The following is a 12,422-nucleotide window of genomic DNA, read 5'->3' as shown; positions in this document are numbered from 1 at the left end:
GACTAGAGGCACACGCCACCATGCCTGGCTAATTTTCTTCCTTTTTAAAAATGTTTATTTAATTTTAATTTTTAATTTTTGTGGGTACGTAGTAGGTGTCTATATTTATGGGGTAGATGAGACTTTTGATACAGGCATGCAATGCATAATAATCACATCACAGAGACATGGATAATTAAAAAAAATTTTGTAGAGACAGGGTCTCCCTATGTTGCCCAGGCTAATCTTGAACACCTGGGCTCAAACAGTCCTCCCATGTTGGCCTCCCAAAGTGCTGGGAATGTATGTGTGAGCCACTGTGGCTGGCCCCCACAAAACATTTTTTGATGACACAAAAATGATTATGACAAAGCAAAAAACTGTAAGATAAAAATTGCCTGTATAATACAGTCTCAACTTTGGAAAAACTTGTGGAAAAATGATGGAAAGAAAATGTTTATGATGAATGAGCAGGATCATGATTGCTTATTTTCTCTTATATATGAATTTGATACCTTATGACTTTCTTCAATTAACTTATATTCATTTATATTCAGAACAATAAATGTTTTACAATAGCACTTCATTTACTTAGCATTTTTAATGAATCTATAAATTATTCCATGTAAGTGAAATATTGTTTTAGTTTTGGAAAGGACCATGATAAAGTAATTTAATTTAGCTTTCCAAATAATGCTTAAATCCATTTAATGATGGTAATTTCAAGAGATTTTAAAGTTATGTTTGAACACACCTTTCTGTTGATGAAAAACTCACTAATTTCTCAAGGCAACGCAATCCACTTGTAAATAATTTTTACTTTGGGAACTTCTGAAGGCTAATCTTTTGTGGGAAAAAAGAAAACCTTTTTATTTTTTTCCAAATTTTATTCATGTTGGTCAAATGGTCTGCCACAGGATCCTAGGCCCCAACTTTGGAAGAGGACCTGGGTATCTGGGAGTACTCTGTTCCTCCCTAAATTGAGCCCCGAGATATCACTTTCTATCCTGACCCCAACAGAACAGGACACTTTCTGTTCTGCTAGTCTGTGATAATCTACTGCTCAAATTCTTCTTCCTGCTTATGTAATCATGCATGGCCATTTGATTTTCATGCCTACCATTCCAAACAAGCCATAACATCTGCTGTCATAAACTGACCCAGTTAGCACCTCATTGGTAAAAACCCTAATAGTGATAATCTTGTAATGTTTCTTGCCATGCAGGGTAACATTCTTGTTATGTAGAACACGCAGGACTTCCTATTATGACGAATGACAACTTCCATCGATTGAGCAGCTCCCATGCACCAAACACAGTGCTAGGCCTTTAGAAGCATGATCACATTTCATCATTATCATCATCCTTAGGTAAGTATTCTTCCCATTTTGCAGATGATGCTAATGCTAATAAGGGTTAAATCCCTCTAAACAAGGGGTTAAATAATTTACTCAAGGTCAAAGCTAGTGAATAGCAGTGTTAGAACTACAATCCAGTCTTTCTAACTCCATGGCTTCTCATTTAAATTATAACTTTCTTATTGATGACTCAAGATTGTAATGATGAAAATCAGTTAGTGTGCTGTGTTGTAGAACAGTGGGATCTTCAGGGGCTATAGGTTTATAGGCCACAGAGAATGTGCTTTGGAGTTCTTCTGTCTGGCTTCTCGTAATGAGGCTATCAAGTGTCCCTCTGCTGCTTTTGCGTGTGCCAGGCTCATTATATTTTCTTATGTATGACTTCTTATTTCTAGGACTATGGGTTGGAATTCGTTAACCAAATGTGTTAACAAGCTGTGTTTCAAGGAGGATTCAGTAAGCTTTGAGGGAAGGGCTAAGGGGCTTCTTTTCGTGTTCTTTGAGGCACATAAATGTTAATGGGTGTGCTTTGCCACTCAGAGATTTAATTCTAGGTTATGTTTCATAGAGCTGAACTTGCTTAATAAATAAGGTGAAGTATGTTTCTGAGCATTCATAGCTATCAAGCTATATAGCCTAGTGGACAGATTTTACAAATACACTTATCACATCAAACATTGTCTTTTAAATGAAGAAAAATAATATTTTCTTATCTCTTTACCATTACCTCTGCTCCAAATCATATTCCTATTCTTGCATGCCTTTAGGAAGGATAGCTATACATCCCTGTTTCCCAGGACTATTCTACATGAATAATTATTATAAGTATGTATGATTATAATTAATAGTTATTAATAGCACCCTTTAATTGTTAAATGAGTTAGAAGTGATAAAGTATACGATCACTCTAGCTTTATGGCAATACTGATTTTGTGGGGCTCCGTCTTGTATGGGTCTGTCCATTGGATAATCAGGCACTTTGAGCTTTAAGCCCTTGGTATTCAAGAGTCATTTCTAAGATTTTTTTTCTTGCCTTCTGTTTTATGGAATCTACTGGGCTATGAGACACTTTCTTTTTTTCCTTCAGAGAAATAGGAGGGTACAATATCTATTGTTTTCTGAGTCATTAACATTGGAAAAATATTTTCAGGTTTCTCTTACAGATTATAATGACCTTTAAAGACTATGAGAGGCATTAGACAACTACTATTTTGGACTACTATTTTGACATCTTATCATTTACATAAGATTTCAAGCTGATCTAGTCATTTACTTGGCAGTACAGAGCTGTATCAGGGCTCAGTTCCTAAGAGAAGCAAATAAAAAATTTGATAGCCTTGAGAGGGAGGGAAAGAAAAAGCAGAAGGAAAAAAAGGAGTTGAAGGAGGAGGAAGGGCAGAGGAGAGGAGAGGAGAGATAAGATTCATTCTTTATTCTGGATCCTGATGGCTCCTGACATTACCAGACACAAGATGAACTCAGGTTCAAATTGGTCTAGATTGAATGAGAGGAATAAAGGCCTTATCTACACAATACCAATTATTCAAAGGAAAACTCACTTATTCAGTCTAGACTCAAAATATTTCAAAATAATTTGATCTACATTATTGCATAAACATAAACCAACTTAGTAATATCCTCTCGGTCTTGTGCAGATCAATAAGTGATTTTCACAGAAACACACATAATTTTCAGGTTTCGTGTACTACTCAAGACTGAAGTATGAAGAAAGTGCTACAATTCAGAGCAATAACTAGGAACTAGTGGCTAGAAACTTTCTAGGCCAGATCCACCCACTCCCAAGTGTGGACACTTTCAAGCAGCTCCTGCCACGTGCCTGAGATAAAGGGAGACAGGATATAGGTCACACAGAACCTCAGGAACAAGAACAGAACAGTCATACCACTTGTTGAGTGCCTACTGTGTGCCAGACACTATACACACACTCTCACTAATCCTATGAACAACTCTGAAACTTAGGTATTATGTTTTCATAGATGAGGAAGTTAGTTTCAGAGAGTCTAAGTAACATTCCCAAGATTAACCAGTTGGACTTGAACTCAGGTCTTTCTGTTTTCAAAGCAGAAGCTCTTTTCACTATATTCTGCTATGTCTTTAGATGAGAGACCTTCTAAAGTCATTTCTGATACTCTGAACTTCTTATTTTTATACTATAATAGAATTTGCTAATTTCATGACTTTTAAAATCCTCTTCTACATGTAAAAGCAATCATTGTCATCACTCCACTAGGAAGTATTCTCTGTCCTCTCTGAATAGCAATACCTTAGGCCACTCAGAAGCCTCTTACCACACACTGCTTGGTATCCCGGCTATTGGTGGCCACAGTCTATCTCTTCTGTAAACTATACATACCTCAAGGAGTCTGAGACGATGTCTTGTTCAATGTTGTTTCCATACCACCAATCCTTGCACATAGTAGGTACTCAAGAAATACTTGTTGAATAAATTAGTGCCACATAGTGTAATATTAAAATTTACTTATTATGAGGCCAGACGCGGTGGCTCACGCTTGCAATCCCAACACTTTGGGAGGCCAAGGCGGGTGTATCACCTGAGGTCGGGAGTTTGAGACCAGCCTGACCAACACGGAGAAACCCTGTCTCTACTAAAAATACAAAATTAGCCAGGCATGGTGGTGCTACTCAGGAGGCTGAGACAGGAGACTCACTTGAACCCGGGAGGTGGGGGTTGTGGTGAGCCAAGATCGTGTCATTGCACTCCAGCCTGGGCAACAAGAGTGAAACTCTGTCAAAAAAAAAAAATGAAATTTACTTATTATGAAACTCACTTGAGCAGGAACATGAGCAGCAACTGGCTTTCTAGAACTTTGCTTCTCAAATGTTGCTGTGTGAATGCATCACCTAGGGGTCTTACTAAAATTCAGGCTCTGATTCAGTAAGTCTGAGATTCTACTTTTCTAACAAGCTGCCAGGCGATGCCCTCCTGCTGGTCTGCTGCCTACACTTGGAGTAGCAAGGGCCTGCAACCAGGAAAGATAAGAAGAAAACTCTGTGGTATTTAATTTTTTCTTTAGAAGAGGTCAAAGGAAAGTCTGGGGAAAATAAAAGGAAAGTTTGCTTCAAGGGCAAATTTAGGTGGCATCTGTTCAGAAGGGCATGGGAAAAGGTTTACAGATTTGGGGAAATTTAGGAGCGCGTTCTTTTAGTCAACATGCTTTATTTTATTTTATTATTTTATTTTATTTTATTTTTTTGAGACAGAGTCTCTGTCGCCCAGGCTAGAGTGCAGTGGCATGATCGTGGCTCACTGCAGCCTCCAGAGCTCCAGAGCTCAAGCGATCCTCCATCTCATTCTCTGGAGCAGCTGGAACTACAGGTTTAGGCCACCATGCCCTGCTAACTTTTTGTATTTTTGTAGAGAGAGGTTTCACCATGTTGCCCAGGCTGGTCTCGACCTCCTGGACTCAAGGGATTTGCTCTCCTCAGCCTCCCAAAGTGCTGGGATTGCAGGTGTAAGCCACCACACCTGGCCAACAAGCTTTAAGTACCTACTCTTTGCAAGTCACTGTGTGAGTGAGAAGAGGCACCAGAGAACACGTTATTCCTAGGGCTTGCTGTGGATTTGTGATGATTACTAGCTTGTTGTGTGTTCTCTGGGATTTGTCCTCAAACTTGAACATGCACAAGAATTACCTGGAGAGCTTGTTAGAACACTCTTTTCTGGCCAGGTGCGGTGGCTCATGCCTGTAATCCCAGCACTTTGGGAGGTTGAGGTGGGTGGATTACTTGAGGTCAGGAGTTCGAGACCAGCCTGGGCAACATGGTGACACCCCATCTCTACTAAAAATACAAAAATTAGCCAGGCGTGGTGGCAGGCGCCTATAATCTCAGCTACTCGGGAGGCTGAGGCATGAGAATCGCTTGAACCTGGAAGGCGGAGGTTGCAGTGAGCCGAGATCGCGCCATTGCACTCCAGCCTGGGCGACAAGAGGGAAACTCTGTCTCAAAAACAAAACAAAACAAAACAAAACAAAACAAAACAAAACACCCCACCCTGACTCAAGACCCCACTCTTTTCTGGGCACCATCCCCAGAGCTTCATATGCAGCAAGTTGCAAGGATCCCTTGGTTTTGCATTTCCAACCACCTCACAGGTAAAGTCACAGCTGCATGTCTGAGGCCTACACTTTGAGAGCCACTGTTCTAGGGCAATTACCTTAATCCTTAATCCCTTAGGTTCCTTTCAGCTCAAAACCTAAAATCTGTGTTACCCGGAACATTAACACAGGACTTTAGGTTAGCAGGCCAGAAACCTGGGTCAGTGAGCAGAGTCCTCTGGCCTTTGTGATCAGAGGGGAAACCTGAACGTATCTTTCAGTAAATAAAAAGCTCAGCTTCAATGAGATAACTGGCTAAAATATATAGCATTGAAAGAAATTACATTTAAATGTTAGCTGTGGTCAACTATGAATAATTTTTCATTTATATTTTTCTATACATTACAAATTCAATATAATAAATAGATAATGATTTAAATAAATGTAATATAACAAATAGATAACAATTTCTTATGTAGAAAGCAAACCCTTTAAGTCAAGGTTTAGGATGCCTGTTACGACTTTCACAACTACATTTTCCATAACAGACATCCTTCAACTAAATGACACACGAACCAAAGGAATCTCTTTTCAAACTTCTTTGTTCGTAACAAAGGAGGGCTCTCACTTTGTTTCTTAGCAATAAGGTCTTTGGAAGGCAACTCTAGCTAAAATACAAACACATTGTAAGGAAGCATTCTATAGGCTGTTTTTCCTTCTAAGGACAATCTATGTATACTTCTAGGGTACACTGCAGTCAGTAGGCATTAAATGTGTGTGTGTGTGTACATGTGTGAATGCACATGTATGTGTGTATCTTTGGCCAGATCAGTAGGACAAATACGGTGAAGTGATCAAGTTTGCTTCAGAGTTCTGATTGGTCTCCATTCTCTCAGAACCCTCAAGTTGCACCCTCGTCATGTGGGTCCCTTTCCTCCCAGTCCCAGCCGCCACCCCCTACCCTGAGGATTCCCTTACTCTGAACAGCCCTTCAACAAAGCTTCTATTCCATTCAAACCAGTATCTTCTCTTTTCCTACCAGATAACTAAACTGAAGGTCTTTGGAGACAAGTCGTGTCCACCTATTTTTACTGCATACATCAAAACCATCTGGTCCAGGGCTCAGTTAAGGTTTCAAGAACGAATGTCAAGGCTGGGTGTGGTGGCTCATGCCTGAAATTCCAGCACTTTGGAAGGCTGAGACAGGAGGATTGCTTGAGCCCAGGAGTTTGAGACCAGCCTGGGCAACATAGTGAGACCCTGTCTCTACAAAAAAAAAAAAGCCAGGGATGGTGGCGTATGTGTCTACAGTCCCAGCTACTCTGAAGGCTGAGGTGGCAGATCATTTGAGCCTGGGAGGTTAAGGCTGCAATGAGCTGTGATTGCACCACTGTACTGCAGCCTGGGCAACAAGTGAGACCCTGTCTCAAACAAACAAAAACAAACAACAAATGTCACAAGCCTTTGGTTTTGAACACAAATTCCATCTACCCCGCCCCACCCTCCGAAGAAAACCCTTGTCCTCACTGTCTCTCCTCAGAAAGTCTTCTTTCCTCTCCTCCATGAGGCCTTTGGAGGCTGCTTTAATTTTTTCTGGAACATGCCCTTTCCTAAGCCACAGCTACATAGAAATCCCCACTCCATAGGTTAACAAGTGCACTTTATTTTTTTTGTGTGTACAAGAGTTTTGACTTCTCAAATAGATACATATTCTGTCAAGAGTTTGTATCTCTGGGTTTTACACAGTTTTGGAACAAGAATGTAATTTTGAGATGAATTTCTGAATGCTTCCCTCTGACAATTTTTTTTAAAACAAATTCTTCAAGTATGTTTATGACTGTTAATGGCTTGATGCATTTTTCTCTCCATTATTATATAAGCATAAATATAATATATTCATATACCACATTTCTTCTCATCCCTACTCACCCCACCCTTCCCTACCAGCTTAAATCCTTCCAAGGCTCTCCTCCTTCTCCTCAGGATAAAAAGGGCCCTTTGTGTTTGCCCTTGCTCCCTGCTATCTACTCTCTAGCCTCTTGCCACTTCTTCCAGTTCTGGGTTCCACCATATCTATGCTCATCGATTGGTATATCTCATCTTCCTTTCTCCTGAGTGATAAATATCCTCACCTTGTGCTAACACCTTCCTCCCTCCCCCCTCCTTCCCTCTCCCTTCCCTCCCTCCCTCCCTCCCTCATTTCCTTCCTTCCTTCCTTCCTTCCTTCCTTCCTTCCTTCCTTCCTTCCTCCCTCCCTCCCTCCCTCCCTTCCTTTCTTCCTTCCTTCCTTCCTCCCTCCCTCCCTTCCTCCCTCCCTTCTTCCTTTCCTCCCTCTCTTCCTCCCTCTCTCCCTCCCTCTCTTCTTCTCTCTCTTTCTTCTTTCTTTTTCCCTTTATTCCCCTCCCCCTCTTCCTTTCCTTTCCTTTCTTTCTTTCACTTTTGAGACGAGGTCCTACTCTGTCGCTGAGGCTGGAGTGATGTGATCACAGCTCACTGCAGCCTCAACCTCTTGGGATCAAGCAATCCTCCTGCCTCAGCCTCCTGAGTAGCTGGGACTACAGGTGTGTGCCACCATGCCTAGCTCATTTTAAAATTTTTTCATAGAGTTGGGGGTCTTACTGTGTTGCCCAGGCTGGTCTCAAACTCCTGGGCTCAAGCAATCCTCCTGCCTCGGCCTCTCAAAGTGCTGGGATTGTAGATATGAGACACTGCATCTGGCCCACATCACTCTTTATTTAAATTGTCTTATTTCTTGTCTGACTCCTATCTAGATTTTAAGTTTCTTTGGGATAGAGACTCTTTACTATTCAGTCATCACTTTTTTTAGGAGGGGCATGAAGAACAGGTTAGGTAAATGCATTCTTAATATTTTTTCAATGTTGAATACACAGATAATTCTTCATCTCCAACAAATGATTCTTCACTGTGGGCATATCAAGTGTGCCAGAAAGTTACTAGAGGACATATTTCTGAGGCAAGAGGACTGTTTTCCTCAAATCATATGTGTAGGTGCCCGTTTAGCCTCAATTCACTATCTTTTTAGTCAAAGTGCAAATGAAAATTAAAAAAAACATCAAGCAATCTTTCTTTCCCAGTCCTTGGCTTTCCATGAATAGAACTTTCCTTAGGGTATGGCATTTCAGAGTCTATAACACTGGAACCATTGGCTAGTCATTCTCAGGAAAATGCAGTTAAGGGAAAAGAAAGTGACTCCGCTTGCTGTCGTTAAAGCTTACATGTCTACAGTTAGTGCATATCCCCGTCTCTTTACCCCACCCTCACCTCCACTGCCATTATCCACAAAGGCAAAACATCTGTGTTATTACGGACCAAGCCCCCTCAGACTGAATGTTACTTAGTTTTGTCCCGTCAAAGAACTCTGTGCCAGCAGGAATCAGGCAACCCAGGTTGCAGTGCTAGCTTTTATTCTAACTATAGGAATAAGAAGGTATTCAGCCGGGCGCCATGGCTCACGCCTGTAATCCCAGCACTTTGGGAGGCTGAGGTGGGCGGATCACCTGAGGTCGGGAGTTTGAGACCAGCCTGACCAACATGCAGAAACCCCATCTCTACTACAAAATACAAAATTAGCCTGGAGTGGTGGCGCATTCCTGTAATTCCAGCTACTGAGGCTGAAGCAGGAGAATCGCTTGAACGCGGGAGGCGGAAATTGCGGTGAGCAGAGATCGCGCCATTGTACTCTAACCTGGGCAACAAGAGCGAAAAAGGTATTCAATACTTTGGGTCCCATTTAATATTTCTTTCCTTTTTTTTTTTTTTTTTTGAGACGGAGTCTCGCTCTGTCGCCCAGGCTGGAGTGCAGTGGCGCAATCTCGGCTCACTGCAAGCTCCGCCTCCCGGGTTCACGCCATCCTCCTGCCTCAGCCTCTCCGAGTAGCTGGGACTACAGGCGCCCGCCACCACGCCCAGCTAAATTTTTGTATTTTTAGTAGAGACAGGGTTTCACCGTGGTCTCGATCTCCTGACCTCGTGATCCACCTGCCTCGGCCTCCCAAAGTGCTGGGATTACACGCGTGAGCCACCGCGCCCGGCCTAATATTTCTGACGGAGAAAGTATAGGACTACATTTTCTTGCTACAGCCTTCAAGTTTCCTGAAACCCATTTTAACCTGATTTCACTAAGATTAAAAACAACAACAACAACAACAAAACACAAAGGAAAGAAAGAAAAGAACGAGAAAGAGCAAAGAAAAGGTAAGAGTGTTTGAAATGATTATAGTTGAGTTAGAGGTTGGTGCTTGACAGTTATTTTGCCTCAGGTAGCACACCCCTGCAAGTGACAAGTTCAAATTCCATTGTATTGATCTGACAGGCTCAGCCCACTGGACTAGGCATTTCCCACTCAGCATATTGCCTGGAAACAAAGTGTGTCTGATCTCAAAGGATGGCTTTTGAAAAATAGAGACAATAGGTTTAGGGTAACTTGCCTCGTTCATCCTTTTTGTTAAGAAGCCCACAATTCATGTTAGTCTGCTCATAAATTGTTATTTTACAGTACTTAAAAACAGGCTGGGTGTGGTGACTCACACCTGTAATCCCAGCACTTTGTGAGGCCAAGGTGGGCAGATCACTGGAGTCCAGGAGTTTGAGACCAGCCTGGACAACACGGTGAAACTCCAGGTAAAAAAGTACCTGGGCATGGTGGTGCATACCTATAGTCCCAGCTATTCGGGAGGTAGAGGTAGGAGGTTCACCTGAGCCAGGGAGGTTGAGACTGCCGTATTAGTGCCACTGCAATCCAGCCTAGGTGACAGAGTGAGACCCTATCTCTAAACAAATAAATAAACAGAAACACCAAAGTACTTAAAATAGTACCTGAACTTCTAGGTAATTAGAACATAGGAAGAAATAATTTGTATATCTTAATTGATATACTAATTTTTTATCATTAAAAAAGGCCAGCTGCCTTTTCATATTCTAACCTCTACAGATAGGAATGTGTTCTCCAGGCAAAATCATTAGAAGTCTCAAAACACTAAATTTTAAATACCTATCTTTGCTACAATAATAATAATATTCATTGCTCTACATTTCAGCATTACTGGTTTTATCATAGAATTATCTACTTTAATTATTTTTAAAAGTGCAACGTGTGTACCTTCCTGAAAAAATATTTAGAAAATATAGTTAAGTAAAAGAAGATAGGGAATCCCCATCACTCCCTCATCCATCTACAGACAACCACACTAACATGTTTATTTCTTCCCATTGCACTTTTACATTGTTTTACATAAATGTCATTACAGTATACATACTATAACTTCCTTTTTCTTCTTTTTTAATTTCTTTTTTCTTCATATCAGTGTTTCACTAACATCTTTCTATGTTAGTACATAAAAATCTTCCAAGAATTTCAGTTTTGGATTGAGACATTTGTATGTTTTGGGGGTACTTAACCTCTCTGAGTCTCAGCCCTATCATCTTTAAAATGAGAATTCTGATGGTACCTACCCCAAAGCATTATTGAAAGGATTGAATGAGATAATGTATTTAACTCAGAAATGGACCTTTGCTCATGGAACTTAATAAAAGTTAATACAGTTGTCTCTTGGAATCTGCTGGAGATTGGGTCCAGGAAAGCTCCATTCTTCAGGATGTTAAGCAGTTCTATAAAATGGGGAAGTATTTGCATATAACTTATGCACATCCCTCCCATATATATTAAATCATCTTTAGATTACTTATACTACCTAACACAATGTCATTGTTATACTATATTTTAAGATATATAATATATTTTGTTTGTTTGTTTGTTTTTTTGAGATGGAGTCTCACTATGTTCTCCCCAGTTTTTGTCTCTATTGCATTAGTCATAGTTCTGGTAGCTGTGCCTTAAAATAGTTAACAATGTTCCTCCAAAGAATTAAAACTCTAACACCTTTGTAATTCTCTATATCTCGTTGTGAGATATAGAGAAGTGGAATTATTGAATCAATGCATTGGAGTGCAGTGGCACACTCTCAGCTCACTGCAGCCTCTGCCTCCCAGGTTCAAGTGATTCTCCTGCCTCAGCCTCCCGAGTAGCTAGGATTACAGGCGTCCAACACCACGCCTGGCTAGTTTTTATATTTTTAGTAGAGATGGGGTTTCACCATGTTGGCCAGGCTGGTCTCAAACTCCTGACTTCAAATGATCCATCTGCCTCAGCCTCCCAAAGTGCTGGGATTATAGGCATGAACCACTGCGTCCAGCCAAGATTTATATTTTTAATTGCAGTATTGTTATTTTCAGTGTGTTTCCTTAATATTTTTGATCTGCAGTTGGATGAACTCACAGATGTGGACCTGGATGCAAAGGGTTGACTACACTATTAGCTATCTTAATGGCTGTATTGTATTCTAGCATATGGAAGTACAATAATCTATTTATCCATTTTCTTCTTGGTGGGCATTTAATCCTCCCCTTTTTATATGCAACTATAAACACAAAATACTGTGCTAAACATCCTTTTACATACATAATTGGCAACATGTACAATTTTTTTTTTTTTTTTGAGACAGAGTCTTGCTCCATTGCCCAGGCTGGAGTGCAGTGGCAAGATCTCTGCTCACAGCAAGCTCTGCCTCCCAGGTTCATGCCATTCTCCTGCCTCAGCCTCCCGAGTAGCTGGGACTACAGGTGCCCATCACCATGCCCGGCTAATTTTTTTTTGTATTTTTAGTAGAGACGGGGTTTCACTGTATTAGCCAGGATGGTCTCCATCTCCTGACCTTGTGATCCGCCCGCCCCGGTCTCCCAAAGTGCTGGGGTTACAGGTGTGAGCCACTGCGCCCGGCAACATGCACAATTTTTTTTGGCATAAACCCCTGTAAGTCAAATTGCTAGGGTACAAGGTATGTGCATTTTAAATATACATACTGATAAATTTTTTTTTGAAGAGATACTGTAGCCACTTAAACTCCCTCCAACAATTTTTTTTTTAATTTTTGCTGTGGCATTATTTGATATACAGAAGTTTGTTATTGTTGTTATTTTGTCATAAAGTT

At 40.8% G+C, this 12,422-nt stretch overlaps 2 long non-coding RNA genes across 6 annotated transcripts in view; one reads left to right on the top strand and one right to left on the bottom strand.

Annotated features, from left to right (window-relative positions):
- LOC116481280 (uncharacterized) overlaps window positions 1–12,422 on the bottom strand; it is a 209,640-nt gene that overhangs the window by 84,904 nt on the left and 112,314 nt on the right. The window lies entirely within an intron of this gene.
- Window positions 1–12,422, top strand: part of LOC116481281 (uncharacterized) — a 68,082-nt gene that overhangs the window by 41,525 nt on the left and 14,135 nt on the right. Inside the window, exon 2 of the long non-coding RNA XR_004251462.3 lies at window positions 1,205–1,348. This is a non-coding gene — a long non-coding RNA (uncharacterized LOC116481281). The remainder of the gene's footprint in view (window positions 1–1,204; window positions 1,349–12,422) is intronic.

The sequence above is a fragment of the Hylobates moloch genome, unplaced genomic scaffold (genome assembly GCF_009828535.3).
Source record: "Hylobates moloch isolate HMO894 unplaced genomic scaffold, HMol_V3 SCAFFOLD_13, whole genome shotgun sequence".
NCBI lineage: Eukaryota > Metazoa > Chordata > Mammalia > Primates > Hylobatidae > Hylobates > Hylobates moloch.
The sequence above is the reverse complement of the archived record's forward strand: the minus strand, read 5'-3'. Positions and strand labels throughout refer to the sequence as shown.